At 42.4% G+C, this 15,000-nt stretch overlaps 1 pseudogene; it reads right to left on the reverse strand.

The window, feature by feature from the left end:
• Positions 1-10,528: 10,528 nt before the first annotated feature.
• LOC138017233 (uncharacterized) lies at positions 10,529-14,851 on the reverse strand (annotated as a pseudogene).
• Between the last annotated feature and the right edge of the window lie 149 nt (positions 14,852-15,000).

Below are 15,000 nucleotides of genomic sequence, written 5' to 3' on the forward strand. Positions count from 1 at the left end.
CACAACTCACCTATGACTACATGACCTGCTTGTGAATGGAGCAAGGTAGTGACAAGCAAAGAAAATTGTCAATCCGATGATCGAGTAAAGAGGAAAGAAAAAGCTTCTGGGTAGTCGAAGTCTATCACGTTAAAACAGTGTCCTGACCTACTTTAAAACAAATAGCAGCTTAACATACACATATCCTCTATCGAACACCATTTTCATGACCTAGGCAAGGAAATCAAAAGCCTTATCATAAAAAAATAAGAAAATTGTTTATGTTGAGAGGTGAACACAAATTTCCATTTCGGGCAGAAATCAACGCGTGGTAGATTTGTCCTACAATATGGTAGCGCAAAGGAATTATGATTTCTGGTAGTGGACCTACCTTAACAGTTACGACTCCAAATCAAGTCAATGTATCTTGCAATGTTCCTAAGACAATAAATTTGAAATATAGCGCCGTCTGCATGGAAGGTATTGCTGGAAATCATGAGTTATTGGCTCCTGACTACGCCACCTACATCGCCATTTGTAGCGAGCGCATCATACAGGCAGGCTGGCCAGCTTTGACATCTGTCAGTCACCTCCAGAACGCGCATTATCCGAGCACACATCTGTGTGCTCTAACAATAGAAAGGCCAGGTCCTGGGTCTGGAACGGGAATGCATTTAAGGCGGTTGTTTTCGAAAGTATAACGGATACTGTTTTAGCATTTTAGCATGGCGGATCAACGGAGAAAGGGAACGCGCAGGAGCCGCCGTATTGCTAAGTTTTTGGACATAGAAGCCTCTGTTAAGGGGGCACAGGGCAGGTCAGTTGTTGCATTGATGTGGAACTTTTTAGTGTTTTTTCCCCGTTTCGTTAAACGAAGTCTGCTCCCCGAGCTCGGCGAGCCGTTATCAGTCTTGCCAAAAGCCTTGTTTTTGTGATCTCGCATCACTTGCAAACGCAGATTCCTGTATTCGCTGTACTTCAGTAAAAACATTTCAGTAAATAGTCATTCGAGCTTGTTCAACTAGATGATTATTACCTAAGATATTTCACTGAATTTACAACGTGAAACCAAATAAAACCAGGTAAATTTGCTCAGTTCAACTAAGTAGTAGAATTTGCAAGTATGCAGCATTGAACGAGAAAAACTAATTCAAAAAATACATAGATAACTAGATGTAACTGTCAGTGGAAAAGTCATGAGAGTTGACAATAATGCCTTTAAAAGCATGAAACGGGTTCTTTTATTCCTTTCCAAATTCCTTGGTTTTTTCCTTATTGATCATAACATAATAATAACTGCTTATACTTAATTTAAGTAGATGATTTCATTTAAATATTTCGATAACGCTTAAGGAGGCTCGAAAGGGTTTTCAGCTGAGCGCGCGTGCGTACCCACACACGCAATTCGTAAGCTGCTCACGTCAGCTCGTGATTCAAATGGGTAACAAGAAATAAGCAAATACCGCTAATTTCGCTCTCCTTTCTTCTACTTCCTATAGACATGAACATAGATAGACATCTATTCATGAAAACTACGAAAATTCTACACAAACGGTTTAATGGTCATTTAAATCCGTTTGTGTTGACCTTCAGCTCAACTCGGGCGTGCACTCGAATGAACGGGTCCGTCCCGTTTCTTGAAAGAAGGCAACATAAGTTGATTTTAAGGCTCAAAGAAATGCCTAATATCGTTGCCATGGTAACGTTATTTTGGAGGAAAATATAATGTGAGAAATCTACGATGGGTACTTAATACACTGGCCAGATTTCGCCTTCATATGATTACCCTAACTGTATCTAAGAACAGAATATGTTTATTTGATTGAAGAAGGAGAAACTATTTCGAACCTCCTTAAATTTGGTAGAGCTACAACAAGATCTTGTAATGAAATGTGCAAACGTTGGTTGACAATCTAAAACTTGCAACTTCAACTTCAATGTATGAGCTATTGATCATTACCAACTGAAGATGCTTGTTGTCAATAACAGTAAACAATGATAATCTTATTATAGTGTCTTCAAGTTGAAAATAGTTTCTCTTCTACTTAAAATTGAGTTGAAGCAAATGGATTTGTAGTGTTGAGGCCCCATGTTGCTATCAATAATTGCCGCTTGTCACTGTCATCACTGATCCATTGATTGTAGTCTCTTCCCTCTCTTTGAATATCTAGTGACGACGAGGAAGAGGAAGAGGAGCCAACCTGGGTGAGACAAGCTAACTTCTGTGTTTGCCACAATGATAATACTAATAATGATTATGATGATGAACATGAAAACAAGAACAATGACAATAACAACAATAGGCCACTTTGCAAAATACCATAATACTATTTGTTTGTCCTTTAAAATTTTGCATAAGCATTGTTACTACTTTCTCCAGGCATTTGCAATATTCCCAAGAGAAAATGAAACAGTGCCTATGCAAATGAAGAGTATTAAGGTATTTTTCAAAGATGGCTATACTGATGACTTTCACTTTGTAGCCAAGCGAGCGCAAGCGGTACAGCAAAAACCCGAATAAAACCACTAAGAATATTTGGGGCCAGGCTGAACAGGTTCTTATATTTTAGGGCAGTTACTCATAATTCAGCCTCATTAGGTTCTTGATAGGTTGTTATATTTCAGAGCTTTTGTCGTAGTGAAACCATTTGCTGCCATATAGTACTACCAATACATAAGGGGTTTTCCCTTCTTTTTTCAAGAACAAAGTGCTTGCCCTAATGGTTGGTAAGCCACATAACAAACCATTTTGGATTCAGTAAATTACGTACATGCAAATTGAAATAAACGGAAATAATACATCAGTCTTCATCTTGTCTTTTTTTTTTTTTTTTCAACTCCTGGCCTACTGATCTGGTCTCAGTTATTCAAAGGGTGGATAGCTAGCTCTATGCACTGGATAAATCACTATCCACTGGATAAGTCAATTGATTCTGCTAATGTATATCCGCTGGATAGTGATTTATCCAGTGGATAGCGTTATCCACCGGATGAACAACCGAGGCTGAGGGTAGGGCTGCCCTTCGCGGTGACTTAAATTCCGTCTCACTTTAGACTATAGCCAAAGCCAAGACAGCCAAGGGGACCATCTCGCTATCAACAGCGAGCTCGACAGGCAGCAGGAAGAAGAAGAAGAGAAAAGGCGTCAGCAGGAAGAAAAGGAAAGGCATCAGCAGGAAGAAGAAGAAGAAGAAGATAAGCATCAGCAAGAGGCGGAAGCAAGGCGTTCCGGGTCAGGCGATGATGCGCACGTGGAGCCCTACTTCCCGCTTGGCCTTGCTGCACCGGGACAAGGTCCCACTTCCTTCAATTTCAATCTCTTCCTGTTTGACACACTGCGCCTCACCAGAGGACTCCTTCCAACGGACTGTGAAGAGCCTCTGGAATTCGAATCTGTTTTCGAATGCAGCCGTTACTGCGACCAGTTCATGGGGTTTATCAAAGGCAGGGTCAGAACATCCCGAGAGAAACCCGACAAACGTCTGACAAATTACATCAATCAGGGGCTCTCCAAAGAGGCCCTTTTTCGATGCTCTGGCCTGCCCCTGGAAAGCAAGCTTGCCACAGGCAACGAGGTGTTTGACAGGAATCTCAAGCAGCTGCGACTCGACGTCTTTGGCAACGTCATGGCGCTATTTGCGCACTTGTGGAGTGATATTAGTGTGCAGTATACTCACGGTTATCCAAGTCGTCTGGTGCCCCAGGCCCACCGCGGATGTCTGCCCAGAAACATCACCATGGCTGCCTTGGTCAGCAATCGAGCCATCAGAAGCCTGGCGCCGGGTGATGTGGCCGGGTTCCTTTCTGCGGATATGATCAAGAACCTGACACTAACCCCTGCAGAGCTCATGTTAGCTAGAAGCAGTGCGCTGAGATACGCCGGCAGACAGAACAAGCCTGCACGACTGGTGGAGTTTATGTTTTGATATGGCATAGATTTCCTGCACCTAATGGCACTAACCACAGAACAACTGCAACCCTTGACTGAGACCACCACCAGTCATCTCTGCAACGTATTCGTAGCTGAACAGAGCAGCGAAAGCAGCAGCAGTGCCACCAGCAGTGAATCAGAAGAGGACCTCCCCAAGCTGACCGTGTCCTGGGTTGCGCCAAGCAAGGAGTGTGGAAGTCTGCTGCCCCCAGAGCATGAGAGGCACACCGCTACATTCCAGTACCATCTGAGCCGCCTTATACAGGGCTACCTCCAGCCTGTGGAGGCTGAGGCCCCAGCTGCTTCACTTGGCCCGACCCAGGACACCACTGCCAGAAAGTCATCCTCTGGTCAGCGCAAGCACAAGCGCAAGAGCCGTGCGGCTGCGGCTGAAAAAAACCAGGATCAGTCGACAGAGGCCCCAGCTCTGGCCCCAGTCCCAGACCAACCGGGACAGAACAGAAACCCCCGGGAGTGTCTGCTGGCCCTCCCTGGATTGCTGGCCCACAGAGTGCCCAACCTAGAGTCCCTCGCCAAACTCTCTGAATATCTCCAACAGACTGACCCCATCATGCCCGGCGTAAGTGAACCCTACTTAAAATTGTAGCGTAGATCCATAGGCCACCTTCCAAATGTCAAATTAAGCTGGACTGGAGGCTCAGGCGGAGGGAAATAAAATGGAAAGCAACAATGATTAACACGACTTTTAGTTGGCGAGTGGAAAGTGGCCCATTGTCTCTACTCTAGGTGTGTCATTAATATCAAATATAATAGACCGTTCCTGTGCGGTGCATTTCCACAGGTGAACATGCCTTAAATAAAGACCCTAAGTAAGGGAAAAAAAGGACATGTTTTAAGAACAGTTTTAAAAAACAGCTTTACACCATAATTGTCAGTGTTAATCTTTTAGCAGAAGAAGTAGTGACCCTAACGATGATCTTTAAATTCATGAGGACTGTACTCATAGAGGGAAGGCATCAAATAGGGTGCCGACTGTGTGTATGGTCTTACGAAGAGAATGTCAAATACAATTATATCCTCGACTGGAAGGCAGTGTAAATCCTTCAGTAAAGGCTAAAGAGCTTTTATGCGAATGTAACACATCTCACATTCAATTGCTAGGTCCACATACTCGAGAACACACCAGTAAGCCAGCGAAGGGTGGTATACGAAACGGCCTACGAAGGCACCCGCATGACAGCTGTGGAGCAGGCCATCCAAACGGTCTGGGAGACATGCAGGAAAAATTGCCTGTGCCTTGGTCATCCCATTTGTGTCCTCTCATCCCAGGGAAGCCAGAATGACAATTGTCCTTACTGCAGACTGGACGAGGAAAGCAGGGGGGTATACAGTGCCACTTCGCCGTGCCCCAACCCAAACTGTGTGGTTTGCAGCCTCATAAACAAATTGGACAGCGTCCCCATGACCACGTTGGGTGTCACCAAAAATGACCAATTTACCACCATGCTCTACCTGTCAGAGCATATTGCCTGTCAGCTGAACTCGCAGGACTTTTCAGAGGAGGCACGCAAAGACCTCATGCTTGCATTATGTACCCTCCTGTGTTGTGGCATGACACGCCTAAGAAACATCGCCAAAGTCGGGTTTCTGGTGCAGATATCTCCCAACTTGCGCTACTTGCGTCTCAACAGGAGATGGAGAAATTTTTGGGGCAATCTGTCCAAGCTAGGGACAGCAGTGGGATTCCAGACGAACTGAAAAAATCAAGTTTCCACCCTAGTTTACTTGCGCCACTCCTGCTTGCCCGATCGTAATAATAGCTGGCATCACTACCTCAGGACAGCCGAATCTGCCTTTCAGGAGGAAGTGCTGAGCACGGTCTTTGCTGACTGTTTAGCGCAGATAGAGAAAGGCCGATCACAACAGGTCCCACAAGTAGGAGCAGACTGAACTTTGAATCCCTATCGACCAAAAACTCCTGTCTTCCTTGACTAGACAAGTAACCACTGATTTACTATGAAGGCATCATATTGACCAATAAATGGGACACGTATGCCCACTGAAAATTCGAGGAAAACAAAAGGAAACATGAGATTTTGGTCGTGGGAACACCTTAAAATGATAGGTTCAGCGAAAATCTCGAGTTTTCCAATTGGCAAAAATACTGTGTAGCAGATTAACTATTGACCACCTGACTGTTTCCTTGAATGAACTGAAAGTTTGCATTTCAAGCTTAACCTTTACTTGACTAGTGTGATCAGAGTTCAGTTTTCCAAGTGGTGTTTAGCCTTGCGACAAACCTTTCCAGCTGCAAAACTACAGAAAGTAATAACTATAATAACCAGTTCACCGAAATAACCACCAGACTCAGACAATTATCTACAACATAAACACTGTTGTCCTAAGCTCTGGGCAAATTAGGAGAATCTTTTCTTGTCTTTGCCTGCAGCTGGGAAGATTTTGTCAAGGTTGCTTTTTAAGGGCGATCTGTAGTCACTGATTAACATGTACGTTGATGGGACATCAGTTACTGTTTGCAAGGTAAATGCTTCTAGTGGCATCGGTCTAGGGCAAAGGGGAATAATATTTCCGTAGGTGTTTAATATCAGCATTAATCTTAAAGATCTCCTCAGTTATGCAAACACATTCTGCTCTCAGGCCAAATAAGCAACATTAAAATGCAAAGGTTAGAAATGAAAGTCAAAAGAAACTAGTAATAATAATAATAATAATAATAATAATAATAATAATAATAATAATAATAATAATGGTAATAACAATGATAACAACCAGTTTAATAAAACGTCAACCGGATTCAGACAATTATCTAGAACATAACGACAATTTGCCTTAAGCTCTGGCCAAAGTAGGAGAAAAAATCTTATCTTGTCTTTGCCTGCAGCTGGGAAGATTTTGTCAAGGTTGCCTTTTAAGGGCGATCTGTAGTCAATGATTAACATGTACTTTGATGGGACATCAGTTACTGTTTGCAAGGTAAATGCTTCTAGTGGCATCGGTCTGGGGACAAGCAAATTGGTAGTAATTGTAGGTTGAAGTGAAATTCAGGTTGAAGTGAATTCACTCCGAGTTTAGGTCTATGTATGAGCCAGGACCAAGGATGTAAAAGAAAAAGAAAAGAAAAAAAGCCACAAACTGGATGGAAATCACTTCAAGCTGAATTACATTTCAACCTACAACACTAGTCGTTGCAGGGTAAAGGGGAATAATGTTTTCGTTGTTGTTTAATCTCAATCTCCCCAGCCATTAAAGAAATGAGTTACCTTGGTAATTATTTGAATCAAGTCAAGTTATAATCAAACGGAGTTAGACAATTATACTGTTGTGTTGATCGGTGGACAAATTAGGGAAAATATCTCTGCCTGGCTGGAGCTGGAGAGATTATTTTGGCCAAAAATGTCCCAGTTCTTAATGGAGGGATCAATAGACAACCATGCATGAAACAATTGTTCGGTCATTGTCAAAGAAAAAATATCGTAGTTTTTACTAAAGTCGTTTAACATTTAGCTGGAATTGCAAACAATTGTTCGGCGAAAGCACTTCAGAAAGTCATTAAACGTGTTTGCAGTAAACAATGGCTAGTTTGAATTTCTAATTACGTAGTTGGTGCTCGCCAAGCACGTGTACATCAATATTGAGAGATGGCTGCAAACCATTGAGGAGAAATAATTGTATTGTCCATTGAAAAGTACCCTGACTCTAGAGCAAAGACAATTCAAAGAAACCCCAAACGTAAGTTTAAATCTTACCGCAAAAACCAGTAGAGATGCTCATGTGCTCGTTCTCAAAGGTGTTAATTCGCCTAATTGGACATCCATTCATGAATTGCTCGCTTGAAAAGTAATGAACAGAAGCTTCCCCATGTGAATCAGCGCAGTAAAGGCTGGGATATCGAAACCACAGCAAATTGAAGGATAAATCTTTACTCGTTCCCTCGAAACGTGCAAAATAAAGAGACCGCACTTATCGTTTCACCATATGGCATGCGTCAACAAGGTGTCAAACTGTGCAATTCATTGACGCAATAAAAAGCACTAAGTGTCTGTTGAGTTGAAAGAGTTTGACAGGCTATACGTCGGGGGGGGGGGGGGAATTGTGGTGCGAGTGGGGGAAACTGTTGAGTGTTGAGTAGAGTAGTTGTATCAGCGAATGACGTATGTTTTGGGTTGAAATGAAAGAATAGAATGTATTGGTTAGTAGTTTGAAAAGTGCGCGCGTGATTGATTGAGGGGAAAAAGACGCAATAAAAAGCTAGGAGTGTCAGTGTAGAGTTGAAAGAGTTTGACAGGCTATAAGTAGTGGGGGAATTGTGGTGTGAGTGGGGGAAACTGTTGAGTGTTGAGTAGAGTAGCTGTCTCAGGGGATGACGCGTGTTTTGGGATGAATGAAAAGAATGGAATGGAGTTTTGAAGGTGCGCCGTAAATGAGAACTTTACCATTGTGCCATTTATGGTGGTTAGGTGAGTAGCCCCTACGGGGTCAATAGACAGAAGGACTATTGAATGTTTTTGTGCCTTTGCCATCGTCCTGTAAACTTCAAAGTGGGCAAGGGGATTATAGGCATTTCGTTTGGGTCGCTGAAAAACTCAAGGGCATTCGCTAGTGTGTGCCGGTGGCTTAAAGGTCAGGGCATGTGTCACTCGATCTGAGAGCGCTCTGGGTTCAAATCCCACTCGGGGAACTTTGTTACCTTTTCCTTTTTTTCAATCAACTCCTTTGGCACGAGAGGAGACCGTGATCTGCGTAGAGTTCTTGTGGCTCAATGGATAGCTTGCGAGTTCTTGCGGAGGTTGCGGGTTCAGATCAGGCTGAGACTGACAAGTTTCGAGTTTCTTTTTCTCTGTTCTTTGCACCCAAACTGCCAAGAAACTACATGGAAAACAAAGATCAATGGCTTCCACGCTGGGGCGTTGAGTTGGTGGCTCAACGGGTAAGGGAAGGAGAACGTTGCAAGTGACTAAAAACGGGTGTCGCAGGTTCAAAGCTGTGTACCCGATCTGGGCTCGCTTAAACAAGCTCTAATCTACATATTAAAATGTCTAGGTTAGGGTAGCCTGGATTCCACTGAGACAAATGGCTGAAAATCCCTGGTGACCTTGTGCTGCTGCTAATTAGGATGAAAATCTTCACTTTGTTTAATTTGGGTTTTCAATTTTTCTTCCTTCTTTCTTGTTTCTTTTGCATTGGCTTTCCTCTTTCAAAAGCCAGCAATAACTAACTAGTCGGTTAGCTTTTGGCATCAGCAAAGGAGTCTGATCACATCACCTTATTTAGCTCTCGGGGATGTTTCTGTGCTTTTGTGCATTCTAGTGCTTGGTTTTGGCATTAAGATTGATATCTTTACAAATTTTTGTGGCTTGCTGAAGGATAGTGTAACAAGGTTCTTAAAGATTGAAGGGGTAGTTTCTAAAGAAACTGTGGTGCTGCGTCGGTGGGGAAGTAGTATACAAAAATTTGGTTTATCAACGGAGTTGGTCTGTACGGTGGTCAATTTACATTATCAACTCCGTTGATAAACCAAATTCTTAAAGATTGAGTCTGGTGACCAGCCAACAATAACTGAGATTCTTTCCTTTATAGAACAGAAGTGGGCAACGATTCTCCTGTGGGGCTTTCTCAGCCCATTTAAAGAAAGTTATACACAGTCTGACAGGCAAGCTTGCTGGAGTGCAAGTTCTTCGTTCGAGTTTCGTCACGTGGTGCTATGGCAAGAGGTACTGCAATGTTATCATGGGGTTAACAAATTGTCATGTCCTTTCTTCATGGGAGATATTTTCCCTCTCAACATTGTATCATGTGTTTATTTTGTCCTCTAAATGAAAAGGAAAAAACAACATTGAGGATAAGGGCTACTATTAGTACTACTGATAATGATGATAATAATAATAACAATAATAATAATAATAATAATAATAATAATAATGGTGATGATGTTAAGAACAATGATAACAGTCAGGATTACATCAAGGCAGAGAAGGGAAAATTTCAAAGCTAAATAGTATGTTACATGATTGTGTGCAGATATAATTTTTGCCCATTGAAGTCCATTTTCTTTTGCTTTTGCCACAGTGACTGCACTGATGCCATGAAGAATTCACTCGCTGCAGCCCTGAGACATACCCGTAAACAGGCTGAAAAAACCTATGATAGGAGGACGGCGAACGAGAAGAAGGAAATGGCGGTTGCACTGGCCAGGGACTATGCAGAATGCCATAACGACCCAGACGAAATCAGGGGAAGAAGCAGCTGCTGGTGGAAGTGATGCTTTCAAGGCAGGAGATTTCGTGGCCATTGTGGAGCCAGATAGCACAAGCACTTCTCCAAGCATCTTGCTGGGACAGATTCTCTCTTTTGAAGGAAAGACAGAGGTTCTCCTGCTTTGGTATAAGCAAGTCAAGCACAACCTCTACAAACTAACATTGAACGGGAAACAGTGGAAAGAAAACCTGGATTGTCTCGTTCCAGTCAAAGTCCAGTCAGTCAAACAACCTGCAGGATGCTACAAGCTACTAGACTCGCCTCGCTCCATTCACAAGCAGGTCATGTGGTCATAGGTGAGTTGTGTAATCTTTTGTCTATTGAATCCTTTTGTCGGTTCGCCTGTCACTGGCAGTTTACAAGCACGTGGTTAGCTTCGGGTTAGTTAGAGGGCTGAGAATGACAAAGAAATGTCTCATAGAAATGTTGAAGTAAGAATTAGTTTCGTTCATGAACAAGCGAGCGAGCTGAACAGAAGTGAAGATTGCAATGTGAGTGCAGGCACATGAATTGTTTGTTCAGTCATCGATCATTGCTTCCGAGAAGGATCATGTTGTCAGCAAAGGGTTTCTATGGATGTTTAGCCTTTGTCACTTGTGTTGGATTGGCCTTTTTGGTTTAGCCTTTTTGGTTTATAGCCCACTCACTGGGCACTGTGGCTTGAAATGAAATGGAAATCATGTCTTCCACTTTAATTGCTCTGTTCTCCTAGCTAGTGCCTTTGCCTTATTTTTTTGCGTACAGCAGACTTGAGTTTAGAGCTACAGCTGACAGTTGTTGTTTGTTTCTTTCTTCCCTTTCAGCTTGGCCAGCCAGCAGCCAGTGGATATCAGTGGTCATCGATTCATTCATTCATTGTTATAGTTATTTTGTGCACAGTTTTTCATTATTTAGAAACTGAGATTTCAAGCAAGTTCACTGAAACCAATAATATGCAGGCTATGTAGTGCGTGCTAAGCCAATGAACTCTTTGATTGTGGCTAGGGTTATCTACACACCCAAAGAGACAACCTAAGAAGGTGTATTCTTTGACTTTCACCCTTAAAGGAGAGCAGTAAGTTGTATTCTTGCTCCAAACACCCTGACAAAAAACCGGCAGAATGGCTTTAGGCTTGCCAAACACCCTGAACTCCAAAAACCGGGGTGAAAACTCAAACTCTGCACATTCTCACCATAACCCTTAAGAATGATTTTGAAAAATATTCACCCTTGGCATGGGAGCTAGCATTAATTGAAGAATTCAACAATCCTAAGGGTTGAGGGCTAAGGTTAGGGTCTGACCCTTGTTAGCTTATTTTAGGATGTTGGACATACAAATTTCACCAATCAAGTTATGCTGAATGTTTAACTAAAATTCACTTGCGTTCTGAATTTAGGCCAAGGCATGCCAGCGTATGGTTTTTCTTTCTCTCAGACACGCTATTAGAGGCTAACAAGAGATGTCATCAACTCACCACTAACAAGAAATCCCCACTCACTTCTGTGACAAGGTGAGGGCGGTGATGGTTTATGTACTTTGTCAACACTTTGCAGAGTTCATCCCCTGGCTAAAAGAGGAGGGACAGCAGAGAAATGAGTCAGTGAGAAAGGTGAGTCCAAACTAGGCAGGCATCATCTCATTCTTGACAAGGAGAACAATAAATTTGTGTAACAGACAACTCCATGGTTGTAAATAATGAATGCATCGAACTGGTTGACACAGATTAAACAGAGGACATGAAAGCGTGCTTAGATTTGGCTTTCATTTCACGAATTATTGGTACGACAACACTCCAATAACAATAATCATGATTAGTTCCACATTTTCTGTGTTGTTAAGGTCACATTCATCAACCTACGACAAGTTTGGAATTTCCAGTGACATTCTCCAAGAGCTGACTTAAAAAGAACAGGTAACAACAGAATATTTGCTCATGATACTGAACTTAATTGGCTGTTCACTGTCTCCCCTTGTGACACTGACTGCTGACAGGAATATTGGGTGGAATTTCAATTGGCTAGCTTACTGTTAGGAGAAACAAATTGAGCAAGAAATTATTTTTTGGACAAACCTGTATCAACAGCTCATCTCTCCCTCGAAATCGCTTTGTTTTGTATCTATTGAACTGCAGACGGATCCCTCCATCACTCATGATTAACAAATTTCGATCGGTGGATTTCTTAGGGTCAAGGGTTGATCGATCCTTTACTATTTCCAGTGTCCTGACCTCCAACCCCCGTGATGGAGGTATGTAAACGTACAGGCTCAGCAATACCAGATCGGCACACTCTTTTGCCTTCAACTTGGCGGGGTGGGTAGACTCAAATCGGTCCCGCTGTGTTGTCACTGCACCAACAACCTCCTCCCTTGAAAAGAGAAGTACAGAGGAATAAATATTACTTCAACCTGGTCTGGCAAATTTTTGCTGAAGAAGTACTGTTCGCGAAATTTAATTCTTGGCACCAACCCCATAACTTAAAAATCATTGGATTTCAGAATTTTTGTGTTCCTTGTAGGATGATAATCTTTGGTTCAAACACAACATGTTAACAACCATTTATAGAGAGAAGAAAAAGTCAAGATGCAGAGATGGCTTTTATGAACTGGTGACAAGCATTTGGAAAGCCCTGCAAAGATCCAATTTATTGAGCACATAAAAGGATGCATCACTCACCAGGAGATCCAGCGATTCAAAGCCTCAAAGTCCTCCCTAGTCGAAGGTCGTTCCAGATCCCCTTCTCGTTGAAGGATCGTGGCCTGGGATCGCAACTGGCGTATAATGATGATATCTTTGAAGTCTGGTCCATGTTCTCGGTGAAGAAACTTCACCGGGTACAGCAGGGAAGACAAATGATTGGCACATGCTGCAGCCGACAAATTGCGTCCGTCCTGCAAGTAAACACGACTTTTTCATGAAAAGCTACTTTTCGGGAAATCACAAGCTAAGAGTAATGCTTAATACTGTGAACACAGTGTGAGCTTAAAAGCTGTAGGCTCATGTCATAATTAATAGCAGAGAAATTATTTACTTGAATAGCAGACAAATGACAAACAGTTAATGTATTTCAAGATTATTACTGGAAAGTCAAGCTCACCTTAATGACAACTCAATTGAGTGAATGTGTGGTGATAGTTCCTTAAACGCTCTGTTAAAGAACAGTTTCCTGGCTCTGTGTGCTTTTTTGACATCAGAACAGCTTAACAATGACTCAAATTAAACTTTGAAAGAGGCATTTGTGAGGCAAAATTCACCCTTAAACCACACCAAAATCTCAATTGAGCTGTCACTCTTGAGCTAGCTGCAGGCTCATGTCATAATTAATAGCAGAGAAATTATTTACTTGAATAGCAGACAAATGACAAACAGTATTTCAAGATTATTACTGGAAACGCAAGAGTTGATCCACTTGAAGCGCAAACAGAGAAATCAAAATTAATTGCCTCCTTTAGGTTGGCGAAAGAAGTGTGGAGTATATTAGCCGACAATAAGCATTTTAATTGTTGCGTAGCATGACGAAAAATTCTCGTGCGCAGTTCAAAAAGGCCTTACCCTTAGGAAATCGACATAAGCCTCTATGAATGGAATGCGAAGAAAAGTCCTCTGTCAGTGGTCTTTCCTGTTGTACCGTATTTTTAACGAAACCGAGGAAACCTAGAAAAATAAAGAGAATGAGAATCTAAGGTCTTGGTTGAAAAATGCCGCACCTCTGATGAGCATAATAATTTGTAAGCTGTGGAATGTGCAATGCAATGTCTTAAATTTATCGTGAAGCCAAAGAGAACTTACAACAAATTAAAGAAAAGGGGGCAAATGTTTCAGACTTACATAGCATTCTCTCTTGTATCTTAGCATACATAGAGAGTGAAACCGGCGGCCTTTGACGCTGTAAAGTGACACTTTGTGTGAAGAAAACCGTGACTGCGAGCAGGAAGGTTTGCACTTGCTCAGGCAGATGAGATATCGGCAAAGCATAGGGAATACTTTTGGAGGTTCTTACAGGTTGTTCATCGTCACTGTGGCTGATTTGATCGGCGGCAGAATGTGTAGGTTGTTGCTCATCTTGTTCACCATGGATGCTATCGTCAGATTCTGCACTAGCGGAGATAGGACTTTTGGGAAGAGCGATTGTTTGTGTTGTAAACACCTCCTCCTCATCAGAGCTGTAGGTTTTGCCATCAGAGAAGCTCTTCTATGCTGCCCGGAAAAAAAAAAGTGTTACTTGCTACGCCCTAAGAGAATGAGATTCTTTGCTTAAAAAGCATTGTTAAGGCATTGCGATTGCACTGTAGAGCGGAAATGGAACAATGGACATCCGGTTGCGGAAAATCCGAGACAAAAGTGAAAAAAGATGAAACGAAACAAGGCTTTAATAACTATTAGATACAAAGAAGTAAAATAACAAGATGTATTCAGCATGGGCATTTGTTGACGTGCAAAATAAAGAGGCCGCACTTATCAGACCAGAGGTGCACAGCAACAGCTGCACTGCTTGGAGCGTAAAGCTAAAATCACCGCAGCAAATGTCGTTTTAATCAGCCAGATTACCGTGGGCCAACGAGACAACCCAGCGTGGCATCTTGCAAGACGAGGGCGGCTTACTGCACAGGGGTGGATCCAGGATTTTACATGAGTGATTTGCACCAACTAAACTAGGGGGGTTTGGGGGCATGCTCACCCAAGAAAATTTGAAATTTAGTGCTTTCAAAAGGCCATTTTCCCGCATTCTGATAGCACCTCAAGCCATTCAGACACATAAGCAGCACCCCCTCCAGAAAGGCATAATTCTGTCTTAACAGAAGTTGCAAACGACTCTATTGATTACTTTCATGTTATTCTGGTTTGTCTGATAAAACCACCAGACAAACCAGAATA

The sequence above is a fragment of the Montipora capricornis genome, chromosome 9 (assembly GCF_036669925.1).
Source record: "Montipora capricornis isolate CH-2021 chromosome 9, ASM3666992v2, whole genome shotgun sequence".
Taxonomy (NCBI): domain Eukaryota; kingdom Metazoa; phylum Cnidaria; class Anthozoa; order Scleractinia; family Acroporidae; genus Montipora; species Montipora capricornis.